The 26,140-nt window shown below is 48.5% G+C and overlaps 1 protein-coding gene and 1 long non-coding RNA gene across 3 annotated transcripts in view; one reads left to right on the top strand and one right to left on the bottom strand.

Annotated features, from left to right (window-relative positions):
• The window catches only part of LOC118970229 (uncharacterized), a 31,479-nt gene extending 10,009 nt beyond the window's left edge, over positions 1-21,470 (bottom strand). The window contains exons 1-2 of the long non-coding RNA XR_005058024.2: positions 21,196-21,470; positions 2,528-2,725 (exon numbers count right to left, since the gene is read on the bottom strand). This is a non-coding gene — a long non-coding RNA (uncharacterized lncRNA). The remainder of the gene's footprint in view (positions 1-2,527; positions 2,726-21,195) is intronic.
• KCNB1 (potassium voltage-gated channel subfamily B member 1) overlaps positions 1-26,140 on the top strand; it is a 99,929-nt gene that overhangs the window by 44,399 nt on the left and 29,390 nt on the right. The gene's annotated exons all lie outside the window — the stretch shown is intronic.

Below are 26,140 nucleotides of genomic sequence, written 5' to 3' on the forward strand. Positions count from 1 at the left end.
TTCACAAGACTGTGAACTCCATGAGGACAGGAAGCTTATTTTTATCTTTTCTTAGTACCCAGTGACTAACACAGTATCTGGCACATAGTAGACACTTAATAAGTATTTGTTGAATTAATGAATGAATGAAGTAAATGGGAAAATGGATGGACAAATTTGTGGGTGGATGGATGGTTGGATGGAGACATGAAAGGTATGTGTTTGCAGCTCTGCCTGTATACTTTGGTGGGAAATTCTTCTCAGGCCTGCAAATGCAAAGCTGACCTAAAGCTTCAGAAGTAAAGAGAGGGCCCCTGAAAAGCAACCCCTTTACACTGAGGAAAGAAAGCCTGTGAAATTGCATCATGCAAATGCTTCATAAGGCAGCAGTTTTGTCTTCTTGCTTGAACCCTAACATCAGGGTTATTTGAGAAGTGGTTTTGGAGTCCACAGTATATACACAGGATGCCAGGCATTGGAAGGATGGAGTCAAGAAAAACAGCACAGATCTAACCTCAGATCCCTGGGTGTATGGAGCCCTGAGAAAAGATGTGTAGCTATATTCAAATGAAATCTGATTAAATGTAGAGAATCATCATATCAGAGGCAAATAGGAATGCTCTGGCTGAAGACCCCACCAAGACAGTGAAGGGGTGAGTGGGGATTTCATGGTACAGATGGGGAAACCAAGACCCACGAGAGCAAGGAACTTGACAGGGGTACCCCAGCAAGTAGCCCCAAGTCCCAAATTGGACAAGTTCCATGTACTATGATATAGCTGAGAGCACCATACACTGGCTGTGTGACCTTGGGCCAGGAATTTCTCCTCTCTGAGCCTTCATTTCTTTGCCTGGATAATGGGCATGATGATGCTCTCATGCCCTCAGCGAGGCTGTTTCATGGCTTCAGTGAGATATCACAAGCAGAGCAACTGGACACCCAGTGGTGTGCAGTTATCATGCTGGGTTCCTCTTCTCCTCCGTGGTCGGGATATCTGGGAGGGCTGCCTGGAGGTGGTGTCCTTAGATTTTCAACTTTCTAGGACAAGCCCCTCATATGAATCCTTGGGGCTCTGAGTTGAAATCCTGTCTTGAAATCCTTCCAGAGACATCCACGCAGATAGCTTGGGGGCTACCCATGCTGGGGACATTTTCTCATTTGTGTATTTCCCCTTCTGAACTTCCACTGTCATGGAAATGCTTCTCTTGGTCTTTTTAAAAAATGGTTTGGTTGGTATCTAACTCACATGGCATAAAATCACCCATTTAAAATGTAAAATTCAGTAGTTTTTAGCATGTTCACAGTTATGCAGCCATTACCACCATCTAATTTTAGGACATTTTCATCACCCCAAAAAGAAGCCATTAACAATCACTCTTCATTCCCACTTTCCCTCAGCTCCTGACAATCACTTATCTACTTTCTGTCTCTATAGATTTTCCCCTTCTGGACATTTCATATAAATGGAATCACACACTGTGTGGCCTTTTGTGTCTGGCTTCTTTTGCTTAGCACATGTTTTCAAGGTTCATCCATGTCTCACTACTTCATTCCTTTTTGTGGATGAATGATATTCCATTGTATGGATATATTCCACATTCTGTTTATACCTCATCAGTTGATGGGCATTTGAATTGTTTCCACTTTTTGGTTATTATGAATAATGTTGCTATAAACTTCCATGTACAAGTTTTTGTGTGGATATAGGTTTTGAAGTCTCTTGGGTGTACACCTAGCAGTGGAACTGCTGCATTGTATGACAACTCTGTTTAACATTTTTAGAAACTGCTCTCTTGGTCTCCCTCTTCCCCCAAGATTGTGTAGTATAATTCAGGTCAGAGATGTCCTTGGAAATCAAGGCTTTGGCCTCATTGCTGGGCATTTCCAAAGTCTCTTCCCCTACCCTAAAATTCTAAGGGATGCCCAGCCCACAGTAAGATGCTGTGGATTCAAATCCTGCATCCACCACTTCCAGGCTGTGTGATCTCATGTGGGTGACTAAACCTCTCTGAATTTCTATTGCCTCATTTGCAAAATGAGGAAAATGCCATTTGTAGCTTGAAAGATAATCATGAGTCAAAATGAGGGACTGTGTGCAAAAATTATTTGTAAAAGCTAAAAACAGCTAGAGATGTTATTCATTCATCCAAAATATATTTATCAAGCATTTATTATTTGCCAGGTACTATGTTGTGCGGTAGGGATGGAGTTGTGACCAAGGCAGACAAAGTATATGCCCTCTGAATTTTACGTTCTGGTCTTTTCAAGCACAGGTTTTGGCCAGCTGCTCTACAACCTTGAGCAAACTGTGCTTCTTTTTCAGGCCTCAGTTTTACCACCTGTACAATGGGTGAGCTGGATCCATCCAGGTCCCTACTTCTCCTCTCAGCTCATCACTAAATGGGCACAAATATACCATACAGTACAGACTCCCAAATTCCAGGCAGCACCTTCATGGGGACAATGAGAGTGGGCTTTTCCTAGCTGCTCAGAACAGTCACAGATGGTCTGTCTAGGATGGGCGTATTGACTGGGATCAGCTCCTTACCTCAGCATCTCTGGGACTTAAGAACACCAACACTTCCATGCTGCTCCTGGCCCAGTCGGCATGATTCCATTAGATCTGCTAGTTCCTTCCCATAACGGAACCCGGCCTGGTGGCCCAGACCTGGCTGCCCGGCCACGGTTGAGAAAGGGGCCCCTGGGGGTGTATATTCCTCACAGAGAACAAAGATGTAGGCAGCAGCTGAAAATAGACACAGAAAAACACGGCTTTTTGTTTTCTCTCTGCATGGGTGGCTGAGTGATCCATGGCAGGAGACCCAGAATGTCTGTACTGGAAACACTGTTATTATAAGACAGCCAGAGGAGGAAGCTGGGTGCTGAGGGTGCTGGTGGGAGACATCAGCCCTCTCACCCCTGTGTGTGCTCCTGCCTGGGGTTTGGTCTGAAAAGAACCCTGTTATCAAGGGTGATTCTCACTCTCACTTCCCCACACCACTGCTAACTTGATCATGTCCCTTTCTTTGCTCCAAAATCTTCTGCAGCTGCCCAGTAGGATCAGTTGATGTGACTTAGCAAGGCATTCAAGGCCGTCCAGACTCTGGCCCCAAATGACTTTGCTGACCTCTTCCCACTCCAGAGTATTTATCAGCAGTCCTAGAACTTGCCCTATGTGTTCATGCCTCTAGGTCTTTGCTTACCCAGTACCTTCACCTAGAATGCCTGGATTAGTTCAGAAACTAAATTCTGACTAATTGAAGCAAAAAAATTGCTGTGCTCCATACCCTCCGTCCAAAACCTAAGACCCTTAGAGACTCAGATTGCAGGCCTGGGTTGCAGCACAAAGGCTCCTGGGGGCTGTGTATGGCCACATGAATGAATGAAGAGGGCCCAGCAGAGCCTCCAGCAGACCAGAATACTGTCTAAGGGGGTGACCACTACTCAGCCCCAGCCACTGACTGTTACATATGCAGGAATTTATAGCTTGATCTTCAGGTTTTTCAAGAGAAGTTAAAAGTTGGGATTTTAAAATGAACTTTCCCAAATTTTATATATGTTAGCAACTAATTCAATTGTTTTGAAATGCTGTATAGATCAAGCAAACATATCTATGGGCCAGATTTAATTTACAGGCCACCAATTTTCAATTTCCCTCTCCTTGTTACAAACAGAAGAAACTATGTCTCTGTGTTATATACATTATATACACATTATATATAACATATTTGTTACATGTATTTGGCCTTATCCAAGAAAAGCTGAAATTGGGTGCTTTCTCCTAGGTGGTCTTAATAGCATCTCTCTGAGGAGATGAGATTTGTGCAGAGATCTCAAGGGAATTAGGGAGTCAGGTGGTAGCTATCTGGGGGAAGAACTTCTCAGGCAGATAAAACAGTGCAAAGGTCCTGGGGCAGGAAAGTGCTTGGTATGATCAAGGAACAGCAACAAGGTTAAAAGGCTAGAGTAAAGAGAGGGGGAGAGCTGAAGGGGATGAGGATAGAGAGAAAACCAAGTCCGGATCTACACAGGGTCTGTAGGACCTGGCATGGAATTCAGGACGAACAACTGAGAGGACAAATTGATGAATGAATGAATGGATGGGTGGAGAGATGGATGGATGGACGGATGGACGGATGAATGGATGGATTCCAAACTGCTTTCCCTGGAATATTCATATTTGTGGTGGATGTGTGGGTGTGGCTGATCGGTCCTAGGTTCTGAGGTCTTCTGAATTATCCTGGAAGATGCGTCTGTGGTAACATCTCCGAGCTGCCAACAGTCTAGCTGTTGTAACGGTACTTGGTTAGAAGCCTCAGATGGAAAGGGCCTTCATGAGGGAGGGGACAGACAAACTGAGAGGAACCAAGGCAGAAAGAGATGGCGCTCACCAAAATGCCCACTAGGTCAAGCCTCATCCCAGCAAGCCAGAGACACCAGGCCCCCATGAGGGGACTTTGAGCTCACCAGTGCACCCATGAGACTTCCTTATTGCCAAGTCCTCAGAACCCTCACAACAACCCCTGTGAACCCACTGGTGATGGCATGTGGCCGGCCTGCTCCCGTCCTTGGCCACACTCAGGCTATGAGGCTATTTTCTGCCTTGATTCAGGCACTGGCATCCCAGCTGCTGGCAAGGGAGTTGGGTGGGGTTGCCATGGCTACCCTTGGGCATGGATTCCCAGAGATGCTCCCTGCATCCTCCCAAGCCTGCCACTGCTGATTGCTGGGGGAGAGTGTGACTCACCGTTAAATATATCGCAGCCATCCCAAATTGGCTGCTTAGCCCCAGCAGCCGGATATGGGGATAGGCAGCATCTGGGGGTGAGTAGGGTTGGGAGGCTGAGTGGCACGACCTTCCATGCATTCTCTGAAGCCTTCAGCTCCTGTCACTCCCATCTGTTACCTTTGCCAACCCCCTAATTGGATCTTCTGCCTTTTCCAGTCTGCCTGGGTTTTGATCCAAGCTCCGTCACTTGCTAGCTGTGTGACCTTGAACAAGAAACTTCAGTTCTCTGTGCCCCAGAGTCCTCATCTGTAAAACAGGGGTGATGTGAGTGCTGGCTGTCAGAATTATAGAGGGTCTGAGATTTTTCCTTTGCTAGCAAGCTAATGAGTGAGCCTGCTGCATTTCATGGATGCTGGTAGAAGACAGGAAACCCCCGGGTCAGAGGCAAAGGACTTGAGCACTCACGGCCAGCAGCTGCATGAGCTTCACATTCCCGGAAGCTTTCTTGGCCCCCAGTTCCATGAGGGCACCGCAAAGTGACTCAGAGGGATGCTGCACCACCTCAACTTGCCAGAACTGAGGCTCCCCAAGCTTAGGAATCCCCCAATCTTATAAGGGGGCTACTGGCATAGTGACCTAGTCCTTGCTCTGGAGCAAGACATTATCTTTATTACACTGGTTGGGAAATACTCTGCCCTCTGCCCAGAAGGAGATACTTTTTCTACCTTCTGAGGCTGTTTACTGTACAGACATCCTTGAGAAGATAGTCCAGAACAAAGCTCTCACTGTCTCTTGCTCAGAAGACATGCAGACCTGGAGATGCCCATGGAGAATTCTCTCCCAACCCATCTTCATAGGGCTGTTGGGAGCAAATGACTTCATACATGTAAAATGCTTTGTACAGTGCCCGCATACATAAGCGCCCAATAAGTGTCAGCAGTTACCATTATTATCTCAGCTTTCATCCTAACCATATATAATCTCATTTTGACTGGTAGGAAGTCAGACCTTGTGCTCTGTGATTTCCCGTTAGGTGACTAAGAAAGTCCCAGCTTCCATCCCTTACGGTCAGTACATACCCACTCGTCTCCTGTGCTCTACAATGCTTCTATGACTCCCCACACCCCACCCCCATCTCCTCCCTCTGATTTATCTGAATTCCCTTTTTAAATGGCCTTGTTAGGGAATAACTTCCATACCATAAAATTCATTCATAAGTGAGCAATTCCATGATTTTTAGTAAATGTACAGAATTGTGCAGGCATCCCCGCAATCCAGTTTCAGAACTTTTCCAAAAGAAACCTCTTACCTCTTTGCATTCACTCCTCTTTCCCACACCCAGGCCCAGGCAGCCACTAGTTTCTGTTTCTATGGACTCACCTCTTCTGGACATTTCATAGAAATGGGATCATACAATATGTGGCCCTTTGTATCTTGCTTCTTTCACTTAGCATAATGCTTTAGAGGTTCAGCCATGGTGTAGCATGAATCGGTACTTCATTCCTTTTTATTGTTGAGCAGTATTCCGCTGTTCAGATAGACAATGATTTGTATCTAGGTACCTTCACTGGATTCCTGAAAGATTTTTCCAAGATAATTCTGATGAAAGCTTTTCGGGCACTGTCACTTCTGGAGCAGGCATTAGCTATTATTGCTCAGATCCCTGGACTGGTGCTCCCTGGGCCTTATCCTGTCATCATGGCCTTTTTGGGAATTCTAGCTAACTTAAAATAGGATAGAGAAACAGTTTGGCAGATGCACTTTTAGAGACTTTTAAAATCACTTGACAAACCCACCTCCATGAAAAGCAGGCAAACCAATTTCCATGGAGCCAGTCCAAGCCCCCAGAAAAGGTACTCACAGAGTCTCTAGAGGCTGAACTTCCCCATCTCTTCTCAATTCTGTCTCCATGGAGGCACCACACAATCAACAAAAAAGAAGAGCAGAAGAGAGGTTTCTGATGCTTTCCAAGACCATGGCCTTATTTCCTTTGGTATTCCAAATAGGACTGTTATAGCTACCAGATAATTCCATGTTCATGAAAAATATCTAAACTCCTGAATTAAGGGGAAAGCATTCTCCACCTTTGCCACCTTCAACCCTGACCATGGGGGATCGATCTAAAGATGTGTTTGGTTAACAGAAGATTTTATCTCACATAGGAAAGAGTCCAAGCCTATTCTTAGCTATTCTAGTTGATGAGACTGGAGCAAGATGGGGAAAGTCAGCAGATGAAGTTTTCTGGCCTCATTTATTTGCCCTTCTTCAAATAACCAGACCTCTCTGTTGTTATTGAAGTCCTGTATCTGGATTTGGGGAACCTGCAAGACCAGGAAATGCCTTCCAGGTTGGGAAGATGTTCTGTTATCTATTGGCGCATGACAGGCCGCCCCCCCAAAACTTAGCGGCATGAAACAGAATCAACCATTTATTTATTTGTTCATGGATCTGCAACATGTGCAAGGGGTAGGTGGGGCTAGTCCATTTCTGCTCCCCACATGGTGTCCGGGGGGGCTGATCAACTGGGGCTCACTCACACAGTCAGAGAGTTGGTCCTGGCCATCAGTTCCTCTCCATGGAGTAGCCTGAGCTTCCTAACAGCAGGGTGGCCAGGTTCCAAGAGTGATTGTACCGAGAAACAGGAAGTGAAAGGGGCTGGTTTCTCAAGGTTTAGGTCTGGTCTGAAACTGGCACCACATCGTTTCTGCCACAGTCTCCTGAACAAGCAGACGCAGAGCCCAAATTCCTCTTAATGCAAGAGGGGTGAAGAATGTGGAAGTAACGTTTCAAGACTGATGAGGCTGGCCATTCACGGCATGTCAGGTCAGGAGGTTTTGGAGGAAAATGCTCCACAGGACGATTAAACCCTAAGGGCCTGTCCAAAAACAAGGCCTTCCTTCCCACTTCATGCTGGCCAGAGTTGGTTTGGGCCAAATTTCATTTTGCCTTGTGGGCCATGTATGAAGCAGGTTCCTACCCTGTCTGTTTTATGGTCCCAGGCCAGTGTCTGTCCCCACGACCCTGCCCCATGCAAGGGGCCTTGCATTTGAAAATCCAGGCCTTCTAGCCCAGCTTTGGGTCTTGCCCAGCTTTCTCAGAACTGGGAAGACCCACAGGGCATTGGCAGAACAGCACAGATGTGGCTGCTCTGTGCCCCTAAACGCTTTCTTTAATGGAATCCAAAGAAGGCTTTCCAAACACAGCTTCCCTCACCTCCCACTCCCAAGCTTTTAGGAGAAAAAGGCCAGAGCATTCTGGAGCAACAAGTTGTAACTCCAGCCTGACCTCAGGGTGCCGCATGTCTGGCCACCTTGTCTTTTGGAGAACCTAGAATCATTATTTTCTCAGGCCCTGAACTGCAGGCGTTTGCTTGCCTGCATGGCTGTCTTAACAGCAAATTGCCAGTGAATGTTCCTTGGTGATCTTTTCTTGGATTCAGGGTGAGAAGGCAAGGGTTTGAATGCTAATTTATTCTTTTAGCATCTGTGGGACATCAGGAAAGGCATTTCACTTCTAGGAGTCTTGGTTTCCTTTTCTGGTAGCAAGGATACTATTCAATACGGATATTGTGAGGATTAAGTAGACAATGTACATAATACACTCCACAACCGGCTTCGCCCACAATAGCTGCTCAGTAAATGGTAATTATCATTATAAATGATTATTTCTGCATAATAATGGTTTCCTGTAAATGAGAGCCAACCCCAAGGAGAGCCGACTCCGCATAAGATCTCATTTGCTATTTACAAACGAGTAATCCCTGGTTCCTCTTTGCTTCCTTGTAAACTGCATTTGAAGCAAGATTTCATCCTACATATTTTCCGGTGAACTCCAAAATGTCCTTGGGTTTGTTTGACTGCACTGAAGACACAGACTGTACTTTGCCTCCAATCACACACACCTGCTGGCTGGGTAGTGTCACTGCAGTGATGTGGACATGTGGCCAGCCGATAAACTGACCAACCCCAGGGGGAAGCTGGGTTTGTGTTTCTTGGAAAGAATGATCTACAAGACATTTCGAGCCCATTGCTCTAGTCAGAGCCCTGAGGACTCTGTTGGGAGACCAGGAATTCATTCATTTGTTCTTCAACAAATCTTTATTTAGTATCTACTGTACACCAGCCTCTTGCTAGGCGCTGAGGATATAGCAATCAAGAAAAAGGACAAAGACTCCGTGGCTCATGAAGCCTGCGCTCAGAAGGGAGGGAATAGTAATAAACAAACAATAAGACAATTAAATATACAGTATCTATCCACAGATGTAATATGTCAGGAGTAAGTGGACAGGGATTGATGGGGGTGGGGATACCATTTGAAATAGGAAGAATAGGTCAGAGAAAGCCGTTCTGGGGATGTGACACTTGAGCAGAGACCCGAAGGAAGTACAGAAAGGAGACAGGCAAAGATGTGGGGCATAGAGCCCTGAGCCTGCCAAGTGCCTGGTGGGTTCCAGGAGCAGCCAGAAGGCTGGTGTGGCTGGAGTGGAGTGAGGGAGGACTGGAAAGGAGAGCACTAGGTCAGAGAGATAAGGAGCACCAGGCCATGCAGGGCCTTGTGGGCCATTGTTAGACTTGAGTTTTCACTCTGAATGCATTGAGCAAAGAAGAATGGAATGATCTAGCTTAGATTTTAACAGGACCCTTCTGGATAAAGGTAAGAAATGGACTGGGTGTCATTACAGGAGACTAGGACAGATGCAGGAAGATAGTGAGGAGCTGATTGCAGTCATCCAGGCAGGAGACGATGGTGGCCTGGCCCAGGGGAAACATGGGGATGGTGAGAGGTGGGCACATTCCAGAAACCTCTTAAAGGCAGATTGAACAGGTCTTACTTTGATGCCCTGTTGCCGCTGGCTCAACGCGCCTCCCCCATCACCAGATTCAGCAGGACAGTCTTGACGAGTTATCTGGCCTCTACCCAGCACTCTGCCCACCTGGCTAGAAGGGGCCTCTCCAATCCACACCTTGGGGACCAAGGCACTGAGCTAAAACCATATGAGTTTCCCCCAAGGGGTGTGTCAGAGAGTATGCTGGACATGTAGGACACCCTCCACCTGTGTGACCTGAGACAAGTTGCTTTCCCACTCTGAATCTCAGCTTTGCTGCCTGTAAAATGGGAAGTAGGAAACCAGCCCTGCTGCCTCCTAGGGTGAGCGTGAGAACCAAGTAAGACTCAAACCTAGGCATGACCTTCAAGGACAGTGAAGAGCGATGCTCGTGAACGGGTTAGATTTATACTCATTATTAGCAGTGCAATTTGGTCATTTGGGCTGTTGGGAAACTTTGACCTTGGTTCAGGTCAGGCCACAGCCATGGCTAAATCAACATCTCTCACTTTGATGTAATGGCCAAAAACCTGGGCTCTGGGGACAGAACTGGATGAAGCTTCTAGTTGGCACTATGAGGGGCTGTTTCTAGCAGAGACATCTGAAAAACACAAACAGCCCCCACAATCAGTTTGTAGCAAGACCATCCTTATAGGCTGGGCATTCCCTCTTGCCCACAATCACCAGGAGCCCCCAGTGGCAGGCCTTGCCCTGCCTCTGCACCCTGGTGAACTCATCCCATTCCCCTGGGAACAGCTAAATGTAGGACTGTGGATTTACTATTTCTATTCTCTGAGCCTTCCTAGTCTCTCCCAGAAGAGAACTGGGACCGAGAGGGTCCCCTCAGGCCCAGAGAAGCCTGGGAGACTTCTATTTTTTGAGGCTCCTAGAATATGATTTTATTTTAAAAAAACAAAAACAAGAAAAAAGGAAAACATCCCTAAAGTTATGGTACACTTAAAATTCTAAGTTGAACAAAGTCATCCTTTTGACCGACCTACACAAAATTACAATGCAATATACCTGTGAGGCTCACAGATAGCCACAGGATTGGTTATATTTACTTATATATCTCTGTGTTAAATTCATGGTTCCCTAGCAGTGAACCAGTAATAAGATGCAAGGGTAGCATGGCTGGATAACACAGTCTTTTCTCATTGCTGGCACTGTGTCCCTGTTTGTGTATGTAACCCATTTAGAGATAAGTCATGATTCTAAAAATATTGGAATGTCAGTTTCCTGAGTAGGTAATGTATTTTCTTAGTATGAAAGTCAAAGTGCTCCAAAGGGCACACAGTGAAAAGCCCTTCTTCTGCACCCATCCTCAGTCCTCCTCCCCAGAAGCATCCACTGTTACCAATTTCTTCTGATCTCTTCCAGAAATAATTTATCCATGTATAAGTAATTCTAAACCTACATATATGTATATTTTTTTCTCATAGTTTTATTTAAATGGGGGCTGGTTATACATCTGCTTATCTTTCTCTTGTCTGCTAACAGCATACCTCAGGGATTGTTCCCTATTTGTGCATATTAAGCCACATCATTTCTTTTTTACAGCTGCATAGTATTCCATTGTGTGGATGGCCCACTGTGGATTTAATTTCTCCCCAGTTGATAGACACTGAGGCTGTTTCCAAACTTTCTGATCTAATGAATTATGGTGCAGTGAATAACCTTATGTCTGTATCATGAAAACTTGTTGAGACCCTGGGCCAAAAGGCCCCTCTTTTGCACACCCCCTACCTCTTCCTGGAAGCTGAGGTTTGGTAAAGGACAGCATCAGAAGATGGCAGAAGAACATTCCAGGCAGAGGGAACTGCAGTGCAAAAGCCCTGCAAAAATTAGATTGGTACATTGGGAGAGCAGCAAGAAGGCTGTTGTAGCTGGAGTGGAACACATGAGGGAGATTAACAGGAGGTGAGGGCACAGAGGCCTTAGGAGGCAAGTGGGCCATGGTGGGGTGAGAGGGGGTGAGTGAATAAAGCCACATCCATGACAACTTAAAGGACACTATATCCCAAGAGGCAGGTATCCTCTAATCTCTGGTTTCTGGAAAGACTAGTGGCTCTTCCCCTGTTGGGTCCCCTGACCTTTCCCTAAGGTCACCTGCAGAGAAGTAAGAGCCCAGTGCTGTGCCACAGGGCTGAGACCCACCAAGGCCTTCAGTGGGTTTGGCTGTGGCCTCTCCCAGTTCCCACGCTGGCCTGGACCAAGCACACTTTAGGAAGGATGGGAATTCGTGGGAGGCTGAGGTGAGGCTGGGCTCAGAATATCCCACTACCTCAGCCATCCTTGAACACTCTTTCCTCCATTTTTGTGTGGCCAGCCCCTCTGTCTGTCTCAGTTCAGAGGTCACCTTCTCAGGCCACTAAATATCAGGCTGCCTCGTCTCCTTGCCCCCACCCACCTGCCAACCCAGACCATCTCCCCACTGTTTGGAGCCACGGTAAAGGCTTCTGGTTTCAAAGCCAGAGAACCCGAGTTGCACTCTGTGGGCAACCTGCTTCCCACCCATCTGCGTGGAATAAGACGCAACAGGTAAACATGCATAAAGCATTCAGAACAGGGTCTGTTGCAAAGAGGGTGCTCAGAAAGGCCAGTCGTTGGGTTTTCCGCCTGGTGCTGATCCACACCTTAAGCTCTCTGTCCTTGTACTTATTACCTGTGCATCATCTGTCTCCTGCTCTGAACCATGAGCTCAGGAAGGGGATGTTGCTGGTTGGGTTCAACCCTGTACCCCCAAGGGACATTTACAGAGAGACCTTGAAGGAGGAGCTGGCGTTATGGTGGGCAAGAGCTGCACAGAGCCCATGCGCAGCCCCTCAAGGACAGCCTAGTGTGGGCAGCGGGAGGGATATCTGGGCTGTGGGGTGAAGAGTGCGGGGACAAGAGAGGAGGGCTGGGAGGAAGAAAGAGACAGATCCTGTGGGGCCTTGAGAGCCAAGGCAAGGAGTCTGGATTCATTCTGAAGGTACTAGGGAGCCATAGAAAGCTCTATAGTGGAGGAGTGACAAGGTCAGATCTCGTAGAAAGATACTTGGGGTTCTCTGGGAGAAGGGGGCAGAGGAGTCAAATCTGAATGTGGCTGCCTTTCTCCCGTCAGACAGACTCTCTCCCCCCGTCTCTCCATCCCTCCCTCCCTCTCTGCCCTTCCCCTTCCTTTCTTCCTTCTTTCTCCCCTTCTTCCTCCTCCTCCTCTCTCCCTCCCCACCTCTTCCCAGAACAAAATCGTAATTCATCTTCCCCTCTCTGGCTGGCCCTGGCTCCCTTCCTCTGGCACAACTCATTATTTTAATTAAACTCTGGGATCTGTTTTACTAACCTGACATCTTGCTTAGGGAAACCAAAAGAGGAGTTGCCTGGGGCCAAGAAAGGGGAGCTGCCAGGGGACGGTGGAAAGGTTTCCATTGCTGGTCGGGAGGTCCCGGGAAGGGGCCCTCTGCCCCGGGCCGAGCCCTTAAAGGGACAGCGGAACAGCAGTTAAGGTTTAGGGGTCTGGCTTGGCTCTAAGCCCCATCGCTTACCCCGGCAAGCCATTACTCTCCATGCCCTTGACTGAGCTATGAAATAGGGGTATTAATAGTTCTTCTCTCGTAGGGGTTCGTGAAGTTTAATGAGTTAACACAGTGCTTTTCAAACAGGATCATAAAATCAATTTAGTGGGTCACAACCACCACTGAAAAAAGAACAAAAGTGCCAGAGGGCATTTTCATAATAAGGACACACGTTGTTTATTTCAGGGGGGGGTGCTCTCTGGGTTGTTTTATTAATATATCTCTTACTCCTCTAGAAGGCTCGAAGGCTACAATTAAAGCGCTTAGAGAAGTTCATACAGTAGGTGCAAACTGTGGTTACTGATTTTGTCTTGCAAAGCAAGAAAAGATTTCCTTTTTATTTCCCTGTAATGTCAGTGGTTTTGCCCCATTTTATACATGGGGAGACTGAGGCTCAGAGAAAGAAAAGGCTATCCCAAGCCATTTGACCAAGCCGAGGTGCAGATACTGGCCTGACCCAGCCTGAGTACCACCCACCCTCCCATCTAGAAGCTAAGGGAGGCAGGACTCGGGGCAGAGGCTGGGCCATATGGGGTACCCCACAGGCAGCACAAACCCCCCACCCAGTGGTCTGGCCTCTACAGTTTCAGAGGGAAACCCCAGAGAGGAGAAGGCTGCAGTTCTTCTGCCTCCTCCTGAACTTTCCAGAGGCCATCTAGTCTAGAAGAGATCCCCATATAGGGCAGGGGAAGATGGGGTGGCTGACAGCAGGGCTGCGAGGAAGGGGCAGCCGGTGTGGCAGGGTCTGCAGACTGCAGGGGCCATCAGGAGCAATCTGTGAGGCCAGAAATGAAAACAAGCCCCCAGCTGAGAGGTAGAAGGCCTGGGTCCCAGGCTTGGTTCAGCCACTAGCAGGGCTGTGTGCCGGAGGGCCAGTTCCTTCCCTTCTCTGGGCCCCACATTCCACATCTGGACAATGGGCATGTTGGCCGTGACCAATCACATGTCTCAAAAAGGCTCCCATGAGTCTGTGATTCTGATTCTGAGGAGTCTCAGTTCCCCTCTGGAGAAGGCCTTGTATATTTATTCAACCAATAGACATTTACTGAGCACCTACTATGTACCAGGGAACTGGAGATGCATTGGGGATCAAGACAGACACAATCCCTGCCCCCTCATGGAACCTACATTTTAGTGTATGAGACAGTTAACAACTCAAGAAGGAAATGACTAAGCCCTGAAAGAGGGTCTTGGGGTAACAAATAAGGGAGGGTGCCACTTTACCAAGGTGGTCAGGAAGGCCCCTCTGTGGAAGTGACACCTGAGCTGACACCTGAAGTATGAGAGGCAAAGAGACCTGCAGAGATCTTGTGGGGAGCATCCCCAGCGGTGAGAGCTGCAGGCTCAGGGGCTGGAGCAAGTCCAGGGTGCAGGCGAGCAGCAAAGAGGCCGCACGGCTTAAACAGTGTGAGTGAGGGCAGGTGAGGTGGGAGAGGTGGCAGGGCAGACCAGGCAGGTTTGTCTTCCAAGGGCAGTGGGGCACTGGGGGCCTTTGAGCAGGACAGCGATAGGATCAATGTAAGTTTTAAAAAGATGGTTCCGATTGTTCATTATGCTTCAGAAGATTGGAGACTGTTGAGAATTAGGCTTGGGGTTGATTAATGATTGTGCATTGAGTCCCCTATACAGAATTTTATTGTTGTTAACAACCATTTGATCAATAAATATGAGAGATGCCCTCTCAAAAAAAAAAAAAAGATGGTTCCTAGCGAGGGCTGGTCTGAGTGGGGACGGAGGACGCAGGGACACCAGCCAGGAGGCCAGCACGCTAGGTTTTGCAGGTGCGTCAGGGGCCTGGGCCAGGGCGGTGGCAGGGAGCAAGGAGAAGCGGTCAGAATGGACCTGTTTTGAAGGCAGAGCCCCCAGGACTTGCTGATGGACACAGAGCAGAGGAGGAGGGCTCTCAGGGAGGATGGAGGAACCATTTGTCCAGACAGGAAAAACCCAGTAAGAGGCAGGCGGTAGAGGATCAAGAGCTCCACTTGACCTTGTTAGGTTTGAGAAGCCCCTGGGACATCCTAGTGTCAAAACAAACCTCCTCCCACCCAGCCCAGCCCCACCAGACCAGAGGGCAGGTGGAGGGGAGCCTGCCTTATGGCAGAGATTAATTCCCGTGAGACAGTTCGGTCTGCCTGTGGGTATCTGGGTCACCTGGACCGCAGGCCCTCACCCCTCAGAGCCTACCCCCCATCCTTTCCCGTTCTCTGGACGCTGCTGCCCTGAGAACATGGAGGGAGGGAACGCAGAGCATTCCTTTTCCATGGCCCCGCTACAAACCCCAAATTTCCCTGCCTCTCTGCCTTTGCCCTTACCGAGCCCTCTGCCTAGAACTCCCTTTTCCCCTTCCCTTCCCACATATACAAAGTCTTCCCATCTTTTATGTTAAGCCTAGAAGCCTCCAAGAAAACTTCCCTGGTTTCTATTAGAATAATAGGAACTATATTTTGAATGCCTACCATGTACCAAGCTCTGTAAAAGTAACTTATTTTTCTGATCTCATCTAATCTTTGGAGGTAGAGATTATCACCTCCATTTTACTAATGAGAAAGTTAAGGGGGAGGCAGGTAAAATTGCTATCTTGAGGTCATAGGAGAGAAGTGGCAGAGTGGGGAGTCAGATGCTATAGTCTCTGCCCTGTTTTATCGGGCAGCTTAGGTACTCATCCTGCCTACGGGGCTTTAGGCCCCTCGAAGGCATAGGTTGAGTTTATTTAGTTTCTGCATCCCCAGGATCTAGCACAGGCTCTCCATAAATGCTTGCCAGATGGATGGGCAGGTGGCTGGGTGGGTGTATGTGTGGGTAGGTGGATAGATGAATGGATAATGGGTGATGCACAGAAAGATGGTGGGTAAGTAAATGGATGGATGGACGGACGATGGAGTAGAAAAATAGAGATAAGAAGTGTGAGAGGTATAGAATTTCCATCTGAGAAAGCTGTTCTTGCATATTAAGTCTGCAGTGAGGATCCCCTCTGACTTGGGAAGTGTGCCCTTAGGAAGCCAGCTCTTTTCAGAGAAGATAGGGAACAGATGCACCACTTACTGAGCACCCATTGTGCACCTGGCACCATCCTCAGGACCTGATATACATTAACTCAATAAATCCCCATGGAAGCCTCGGAAGAGAAATACTGTTCTTATCCCATTTCTCAGATGAGAGCGCTACGGCTCAGGGAAATCAAGACACTTGCCAGAGGAGTGAGAACCCATGGATGACCACAATACAGCCTGTTGGTGGGAGGTGCGCAGGAACCTATAGTACAGTGGCCCTGAGGGACCTCGCACCTCAGAGCCTTTGCACTTACTGGTCTCTGCCTGGGGCTCTCAGCTTCAGGCTCTTCTTGTGGTCAGCTCCTCTCACAGTTAGATCAGCTCAGACATACCGTCTCAGAATGGCCATTACAAACCACCTCCATTTGCATGCAGAGATGGCCGTTGGGATAGAGACCCAGATAGGAGTGGCTAAAACAATATCAAACTTGTTTCTTCTCCCTTCTCAGTAAGGAGAGGTCTCTCCTTGAAATGTGATGTGTGCATCTGTGGCTCGTGTGGCCTCAGCAGGGTGGGAGGTCACAGCAGTCGTAGCTCGGGTTCTGCCCCAGCTCTGCCTGAGTTCAAATCGCTTTGCCACCCCTCAGCAGACACCAAATGGACCTTGCAGGAGGATCCTAGTCTCTCTGAGTCCCCATTTCCTCTGAGCCCCCATTTCCTCATCTGAAAATAAGTTGTCATAACATACTTATCTCATAAGAGTCTCCGAAGTGAATATATGCAAAGGGTCTAGAGCAGGGGTCAGCAAACCAAGGCCCACTGCCTGCTTCTCAACGGCCTCCAAGCTAAAAATGGACAAATATCCAAAGAATAATACTATTTTATGGCATGTGAAAATGATATGATATTCAAATTTCAGGGTCCTTTAAGGCTGATTGGAGCACAGCCACGCCTGTTTGCTTCTGTTCGTCCCTGGCAGCCTTTGACTTACAGGGCAGAGTGCAGTGGCTGCAACAGATCATAGGGCACACGAAGTCTAAAATATTTACTGTCCGGCCCTTTACAGGAAGTTTGCTGACCCCCGATCTAGAGAACATTGCCTGGCACACAAGCCTCACTGTGTGTTAACTGTTCTTATTCAGGACCTTGGTGGGAACCAGACTGCGTTTATGCACCGAGTGTGGGCCGCCCACTGGGCTAGTGCCGTTATGTTTGTTATCTCCGTCACACATCGAGGTGCACGTGACCCTCCCCGTATTATAGGTGGGGAAACTGAGGCTCAAATAGGTGACAGCGCTTGCCCCAAATCACCAGCTGGGTAAGTGGCAGAGTTGAGATTCAAACTCAAGGTCTCCTGATTCCATATACTGCCCCCTTCCCCCTCACTCCTCCGCCACACGCACTACTGCCTGAGGTGGCTCTGGGAAAATACCAGCAGCTGTGTCTCTCTGGCCCAGTAGTGGAATCACCTTGAAGAGTTTGTTTAAAATGCAGATTTCTGGGGCCTACCACAGCCCTCCTAAATCAGTTTCTTAGGGGAGGACCAGGAATCTATATTGCCAGCAAAATCTGCCCGGGGATTTCAGTATCGAAGAGGTGGTTATGGGAGGAAGAGGTCCCCGTGGACTATAGGCTGTCAAGGAGAGCTTCCTAAAGAAGCAGGGGCTGAGAAGTTGGACCAGTTCCGGGAAAGGAAAGGGCATTCCAGGCAGGGGAACCTGCCTGATCAAAGGTGGGGAGACAGGAACGAGGCCAGTATGTGCAGTGGGGTGTCATACCCAGGGACAGGCTGCGTCCAAGCCAGCCAGGTTTCCAGGGTTGGGGTGATGGACAAGGTCTCCCATGAGCCCCGATGCTCCCAGGAGATAGGGCAGCTCTTGTACTCAAGGCCCAGAGCCTCTTTTGCCTCTGGGTTCTTAGAATAAATTGGAAGCTCCTCCCTCTGGCCTTCAAAACCCTGGATAGTCTGGCTCCTGCCTGCCTCGCCATCATCCCATCATCACCTCCCACCTCTTTTCCTTGCTTCTTCTACACTGGCCTCCTTTCTGGCCCTCAAACACACCTCTTCCCAGCCTCAGGGCCTTTGCACTTGCACCCTCTATCTTGCTGTGTTCATCCTCAGATCTCAGCTTGACAGGCATCCTCAGAGAAGCCTTTCATGACTGACGAGCTGCCTCCCTCCCACTGACACAATCTCCCCATCACCAGTTAACTCCCTCCCTGCCAGTTTTTCAACTGTTCGCTCCCCCTCTTCCCGAGGACAGTGACTCCCTGCCTCATTCCCTGCTCTGCCCCCAGAGCCCAGCACAGTGTGTGGCTCACAGAAAATACTCAGTATATGCTAAATGGGCAGAAAATGTGAAATACACCCAAGCCAGAGAAGGGCTGTGCCAAGCTTCTGGTTAGTGCCCAGGAGGCTGCTGGTTAAGAGTTTTGAATGAGAATTTTGTGTCTTGAAAGTGGGCAGAGAGGTGTGTTGGAAAGAGTTCTTAAATGAAAAGGCAGTTGAAGGAGACTTTTACCTCCTCTGCGTTCTAGAGAGGGGGTCACTCTGTCACCTTTTGAATTCTCCAGAGTACCCACTGCCTCCACACACCCTGGAGCTAAGGGCCACCCCAGCCCCACTCATTGAACAAGCCCAGAACATGCCTTCCACATGCATATTCTCGTCAAATCCTCAGGACAACTCAGTGACTGAGGAAGTATCCCTGCCCCCATTTCCCAGATGGGAAAACTGACTCAGAGAGGTGGAGGGACTTGTCCTAGATCTGGGACGAAATCTGAACACTATAACCCAGTCTGATTCTAGAGCCTGTTTTCTCAGCCCCCGTGTTGTGCTGCCACCTCAGTCCCCACCATTCATGCCACTCCTCCATCCCACCCTAACGTGCCAATGTCAGAAAGTCCTTCTGAGATCTAACTCTGAGCTCTAAGGCAAAGCCTCAGCTCACCACCGAGGGAGAGGATTCAAAAACAGCTGTTCCTGTTTCCAACGGTAAGTTCAGGGCTCAGTTCTAACCCGAAAGGCATAGAGAGTGGTGAACAGAAAGGTCACAGAAAACCCGAACCCCAAAGGAGGTCAGTGCTCAGAATAAAGCTTCAGAGAATGGGCTGGAAGTCCAGGTGCCTGGGGTTGAATCCCAGCCCCCTCATTTGCTTCTCTGGACGATCTCAGTCAAGCCAGTGGCACTCTCTGTGTTTTTGTCTGCCTGTGTGGAAAAGAGGGGTCTGAACAGGCACGCATCTCTGTGCAGGGTGCTTTGAGGTTTCGACTAGAGAAATCACAGTATGGGCAGGAGAGGAAGTCCTGCTCCCAGGGAGCCCAGGCCCAGTGGGGAGAAAGCAGGGGAGCATGCTGGCAAAAGTCAGAGAACAATTCCAGGCTACAGTAGAAAGGCTGGTGGCTGATCACCAGGTAGGAAGACAATGGGATCCTTTGGAACTGTGCCAGGAACTAGGGTGGACCAGAAAAATGACTTGATGTTTAGGCAGGACATCCCGACATCAGCACCGTTGACATTTGGGGCAGGATAACTCTGTCGTGGGGGATTGTCCTGTCCACTGTACAATGTTTAGCAGCATCCCTGACCTCTACCTGTTAGATGCCAGTAACAGGCTCCCACCCCACCCCATACCCAGTGGGACAACCAAAACTTATCCAGGGGGTTCATTGCCAAATGTCCCCTGGGAGATAATTGCCCCGGGTTGAGAACCAGTGCTTTTAGGTAGAATCTAAAATATTGGCATCCAATTTACAGTTTTTAGCTCTCATGCAAGCCTCAAACATTAGTGATCAGCGCACCTCCTGGCATCAGGCAGGTAACAACCATCAACAGGTGGGATTCAGCCTGAGAGCCTCCAGTTTGAGACCTTTGTCCCAGAGGTCAGGCTGATCCTAGAGGTCATTAATATACAGATGGGGAGACTGAGGCCCAAAGAGGGGGAAAGACTTGGCCAGGTCACACAGCAGGACAATGGCAGAGCTGGACCTAGAACTAGACTGTGTCCCCATCTATAACATAAGGGGTTCGACAGGATGGTCAGCAGCTAGCTGCCTAGCAAACTGCTCTCCCCGCAAGATTCAAGTGGTGCCTCCTGCAAGCAGGAAGTCTTCCCTCATCCCCCACCCCACTAAGGTAGACTTGACTTCTACTAGGCCCCTCTTCCTTTGACCCATTTGCAATAATTTGTGTGTCTGTCCTTCTGCTACTAAACAGAAAGGAGGACTGGGTCTGGCTTTAGCAGACCCAGCGCCTGGCCCAGGACTGATCATATTTAGCCTTGCCATAAGATTTAAATGCATTCATTTTTGTTTACCTCCATATGAAATAAATGGCCCTTCACTCATTTCATCGGTGACCAAAACACCTGGGGCACCCTGCTAGATGCTGTAGTTCTGCAATGAGCGTAGCAGACTGGTCCCTGCCCTGGAGCTCCAGCACAGAGCCAGAGACAGGCGGTACAGCTGATCATATCATACAAATATCTACAATCATGTTGGCAGAGCCGGGAAGAGGGTGAGGGGAGTAAGGGCACAAGATTTAGATGCACCATTCATGCTCAGGGTCCTGCAAGTGCACACCTCACCCAGGGCCCAGCTCTGCATTTTGGTTCTGACAAGTTTTGCAAAGAAAAGGTGCAGATGCTCTGAAAGCAAAAGCAGAGAGAGGTGGCCAAATGAGAGGGGTAGGGGAGGGTCAAAGAAGGCACACCTGAGCAGGTGAGATGTATAAACACACACACACACTTCCAGGGTAATGGTTCTCCACATCCAAACCCCAAGGCCCTTTTATAGGCAGCAAGTATCTCGTTAACTCCTCTCACCACCTACTGCCCTAAAATGAAATTCATAGATAATATACCTTACCTATATACAGAACTTCCCCCAAATTAACATAATGCCCCAACTTCAATAGAAAGGAGCATTACAAGCAAGCAATTTACATGAAATGCCTGATCACAACAAAGCCACCAGTAAACACCGTGAACGTGCCAGGTGCTCACACTGTACGTAGAAGCACCATCAGTGCGACAGTGACAAAAACAGAGAGCTACAGGTGTGTTGGCAACCCAGCGACCACACACGACAGCATTGCCAGCAGCTACAAGACTTACCTGATGAGGTGAGTAAGTCTTGGTAAAGTTCTGAACAGAAGAAAGTAGAGTTTTTCCCCTGCTTTATCCAGTGGTTGCATTTCTGGAAAATTCGGTATATTAAAACCTTGACAGAAGATATTTGGTGTGTTTACATGTAAAGTGCAATCAGAGTCTAGGTTCAGGAATTAAGCAGCACTGTCTCATGCCTCACTGGTCACCTGGCATGCCAGCCTCGGCCCACTCAGTCCCTGAGGTGTCTGTCCTCCCCCAACCCTGGGACATCCTCACAGATTTCCAGGACATGCCCTGTGGGCAGCACACCCCCACGGAGAATCACTGGCTCCAACCTCCAGCTGACAGCCAGCTCTGTTATCTGTTGTCCCCTCCAGTCTCAACCTAATGGTTTGTTTATTTACACTGCCATCCTCAGTGTTTTTGCACACTTAGAGTGGCTTGTCTTTTTCTCCAATTTGTGCACATCGTTGGTAATTATCCCTGGAAGTGAAGGAGGCAAAACCAGAACAAATTATCTCCTGACCAGGCTGAGCCAGCCTTGCAACTCGCCCTGCTGAAGGTTCCCAAGGAAGTCAGCAGCCCCTGGCTGAGTCCACTATGAATTCTCAGCCAGCTAATGGACATTAACCAGCTCCCATGTGTGATCACAGCCAGAAACAGGCACCTTATGAGGCCTAGAACCCCTGCCAATTATTTCTTAGAACCAGAACCAGAATGAGCTCTTCTATGTGCCAGAAACTTGTAGCAAGAACAGAGTTTCTTACCCAAGAATCTAATTCATGACAACTGAGTTTTTCTCTCCTGGAAGGGAAGGGAGACAGAGAAACAGTCTTTATTTACTCCTTCACTCTCTCACCTTTTCCTAACCACCCCCCCACCACCACCACATTAGACAAGTACGTCCTGCCTCTAAGAGGTGAAATAAAGTACATCACTTCTTTCCTTTTGAATTTCTGGGTTTCCGATCCTCACCATTTAAAGGTAGGATTTTCGAGACTAAATAATGAATATGATTTGGTTATCCTTGGAACCAAACCTGTGAGGGACATGAGCCTACTGTGTATTTCCACTGTTCCTTACTGCCTGCAGGGTGGGTCTCATCCACCTGTTGCAGTTGAGGAAACAAGCTCAGAGAGAGCTGTGACTTGCCCAAGGCAGCCCAGCAGGTCAGGGGCAGGGCTGGGCTTTGTCCCAGATCTGCGGTTCCCAGTGCTCACCCTTGTTACAGCCGCCCTGCTGCAAGGTCATTTTCCTTCTCTCAGGGTAGAAATAGCTGTTTACCCTATCTCTATGAACAGGTTTCCAAAGAGGCCTCCAGAATGTGTGTGATCAAGCCAATGAACTCAGAAATATAGCACTTATTACAGAACTTAGTATTAGCCAGCCACCCACCCGCCTGGCTCTAATTAAAGGCCTGTCTTCTGCTTTATAAATCACAGCTTTCCGGAGCCTGTAATTTAACCAGTTGCAATCAAGGCCTGGCGAGTGGAGGGTGGAAGACCGGCCTCCCCACCCCCATCTTCCTGAGGCCAGTGATAGAGAAGCAGGGTACCATTGGTATGGCCTTGGGCTCAAACTCTGGCTCTGCTCAGGGCCCAGACTAGAGTAAGAAATGTGAGGTGCTCACCTCTGGCACAAAAATCCTGAATCAGGGTGACTGATTTTTCCTTTCCTTTTAGATCAAATATGGCTGAATATGGCAGATCCTGTCTCTTTATGAGATTTAGATATTTTGTTCTTATGGCTTTTTTTGCATTAAGTTTGATTTTCTAAAATATTGCCTACCTTGATTACTGAGTTTTTGGGGGCTCCCTTAAATTTTGAACCCTTAAATTTTTTCACCCTGGTCTCGGCCCTGCTGTCATTTCATGTAACTTTTGTTGAGTCACCCCACTACCCCCCAACTCCTACCCCCAAGCTGCAATTTTCCCATCTATAAAGTGGAGATACTAGTAGTACCTTCCTCATAGGGCTGCTGCATCTAAAGTCTCTGGCATACAGCTGGCTCTCAAGAATGACTACCATTGTTGGGGAAAGAGAAAACTGGGTGCACTGTTGGCACGGGGGCAGGATGGGACTTTGTGATGCAGGACTATTTGTACTTCACAGGGCATCTACCATCCCTGGTTCCCACCTACTCATCACCAATAGCAGAAATGACTGCCCCACCTCACTTTTCCAAAATGCCTCTCAGTGGGCAGTGCCACCACCACCTCCACCAGGCCTAGATCACACAGCCTTGGAGTCATACGGACCTGGGCTCAAATCCAAGTTGTCACTTGGCTGCGTGTCCTTAGGCATGTTCCTTAACCTCTCTGAGCCTCTTGCTTTCTTCTTTTGTAAAATGACAGTAGCAGTATCCCACAGGGGTGATTTGGGTGTTTGGGTATCCAACTTGTGGTAGCTGTTGCCGTTCTGGTGTTGTTTGTATTCAAAGCACTAAGCTCTTCTTGAAGCTGGGCTCTCTGGAGGTCATTGGGCAGGAGAGAACCAGCTACCAGACCAGGTCGTAAAGTGGGGAGGGGCAGATCCAGCCGTTAAGGTTAACGTGTTGTTTTGGAACTGCACTGCATTTACATATTTTAATTAATTGCCAGCATTAACTATTTGGAAGATTCAAGGGGAAAAACTAGACTTTTTTGTTTCTCTTGAGAAGTTGGAACATTAGGTTGCCTCTAAGCCACCTCTGTTCCCTCCTGGAGCTGGTGAGAGGTGGCCTTACACGCTCCTCAACCCTACTGTTTTAGGTCCAGCTGGCTTCAGTTGTTTGCAGTTCCTGCTTGGCCCCTTGTAGACGAAGGAGTTTTCAGCCCCTGGCTGACTATAAGAGGGAGGGACAGAGCCCTGCTCAGGAATCTGGAAGAAAGGGTTTAAAAGGAAGCCCAGGTTGGGAGTGGCTTGTCAGGGAAGATAAGAAGTGTCCTGTGAATTAAGAGCACCTCAAAAAGTGGTTGAGAGAATCAGGGGTTTTGTTGGTCAGTCTTGCAAGCTCCTTGCAAATTGCTGAGAGCTAGGAAAATGTTAATATTCTGGGAAGGAGGCTGGGAGGAAGCATAGCAGGAGCAAAAACCTGGAGGCTGGAACTGTCCTTCATTGCCCAAGGGGAGCAGACAGCGGCAGGGAGGCAGTCAGGTCAGGGACCCCTGATCCAGTCCTGGTTCTGCCACAGACTGGCCTGGTGACCTTGGTTAGTCACACCCCCCTCTGGCCTTTCCCAGCTTCCCAGGAAGGGTGAAAGGAAAGGGTTCCACCTGGAAGGGTCCTTCGGGCTCTGAAATTTTAGATCATCTCCTTCATTACACCCCATTAAACCAGTACACAGTCGGCGCTTAAGCAGTAATGTACTCTTTCTGTACACAGCTGCACAGAGCTGTGCAGCAATTTGGCCCTGCCCAGGGTTTAGGAACAGCTGGACAAAGTGGCTGTTTATAGTGTCTGCCTGGTCTGTGGGCTGGACTCTAGGGAAGATTCCAAACACAGGCTAGAAAAAAGTGACCCAAGAGCTGTGTGTGCCTGGGGGAGAGCTGGGAACCTTTGAAGGGCTCAGGGTCCTGGTCCTGAGCAGCCACTGGCTTGAATCAAATGTGATCTCTCTTAGGAGAGGATCAAGTGGTGGTCATTTTACCCATGGCAGCTGACACAGGCCCTGACGTGCTTGAGGGATGAATAAGTAATTGATTAAAAGAAAGATGGAAACAAAGACAAATACAGGAAACGATGGACAGGTGAGAGACGATTAAAGGATGTTGGTTGCTAGACACGTGGATGGAAGATGATGGATTAAAAATGGAGAATGAGTGGAAGGGGGAGAGAATGAAGGGAAGAAGTGAGGGAGGGAGGAGAAAGAAGGAAAATAGAAGGGGTGGGAGGTAGGTGGCCTGGTAGGTCCTGGGTGGATTGATGGGTGTGTGGATACAAGAATGGAGGGTAATGGAGGGAAGAAAATGGATGGATGTTGGATGATGGAAGTGGGTGGATAGATGAAAGGATGGAAGGGCAGAGACCTAGGGCTGCCTCTGAGAAAAGCCATCCATTAATAAGCACATACTGAGTGTTCACTGTGTGCCCAGCCCCCTGCCTGGCACTGTGCAGAAACAGAGAAGAAAAGTCGGTAAAAATCCCCTACCCTGCCCCCCACACACACACATACACAAAGAATTCACTGTCTGGTTGGGGGAAAAGGTTCAGAGGCTGAGTCCATTGCCCAAGGCAGCTCAGGTAAGATGAAATCCATGGCAGTCTTTCAGTTTGGCCTATGAACTAGCCTCCTGCACTGCAGTCTCAGAACCCTGAGTAGGAAAGAACAATCCTGGCCAGGCTTCCTGTGGGGCCTCTGAGGGGAGGCTCCTTGGAAGGGCCTGGAGTCACTGACTGGCAGCCTAGTGAGGGCAGGAACCCGGTCTGCGTTCACCACCGCATCCACATCTGGTGCAGCCCATTTTCACACCGAAGGCAGTCAGTGACATTTCTTCGCAAAATGAATGAGAAGGTGAGTGAGTGAATGAATGAATGACTGGGAGTCTGAGTAGCATTGCCTATGGCTCTACTCGGCAAGTTCTGTCAGCTGTGCACACCTCAGCTGCCCAGCCCCTACAGTGGAACTACCAGTAGCTAGCTTGGATTGTGAAAATGCGTTGTGAACTGGGAAGAGGTTTACAAATGGAGAATGTGACATCAATAGAGGTAATAGTAGTAGTACCAGCATCAATCATAGGAGCAATAGTGGCCCCAGCAGCTGTGTCCACAGTGGCAGTGATGGTGTTATTTATTATTGGCAGTGGTAATAGAAGCATTCATGGAAGTAGTAATTGCATTGGTAATGGCAACGATGGTTATATTCCTGGTGGTAGTCAGAATAATACTGTTTGGTAGCAGGAGAGAGAGTATTCCAGGAGGAGAAAAATGTTCTGAGTTCAGTTGCAGGTGACAGAAATCCGATTTAAATAGG

Source organism: Manis javanica, chromosome 5, assembly GCF_040802235.1.
Source record: "Manis javanica isolate MJ-LG chromosome 5, MJ_LKY, whole genome shotgun sequence".
Taxonomy (NCBI): Eukaryota; Metazoa; Chordata; class Mammalia; order Pholidota; family Manidae; genus Manis; species Manis javanica.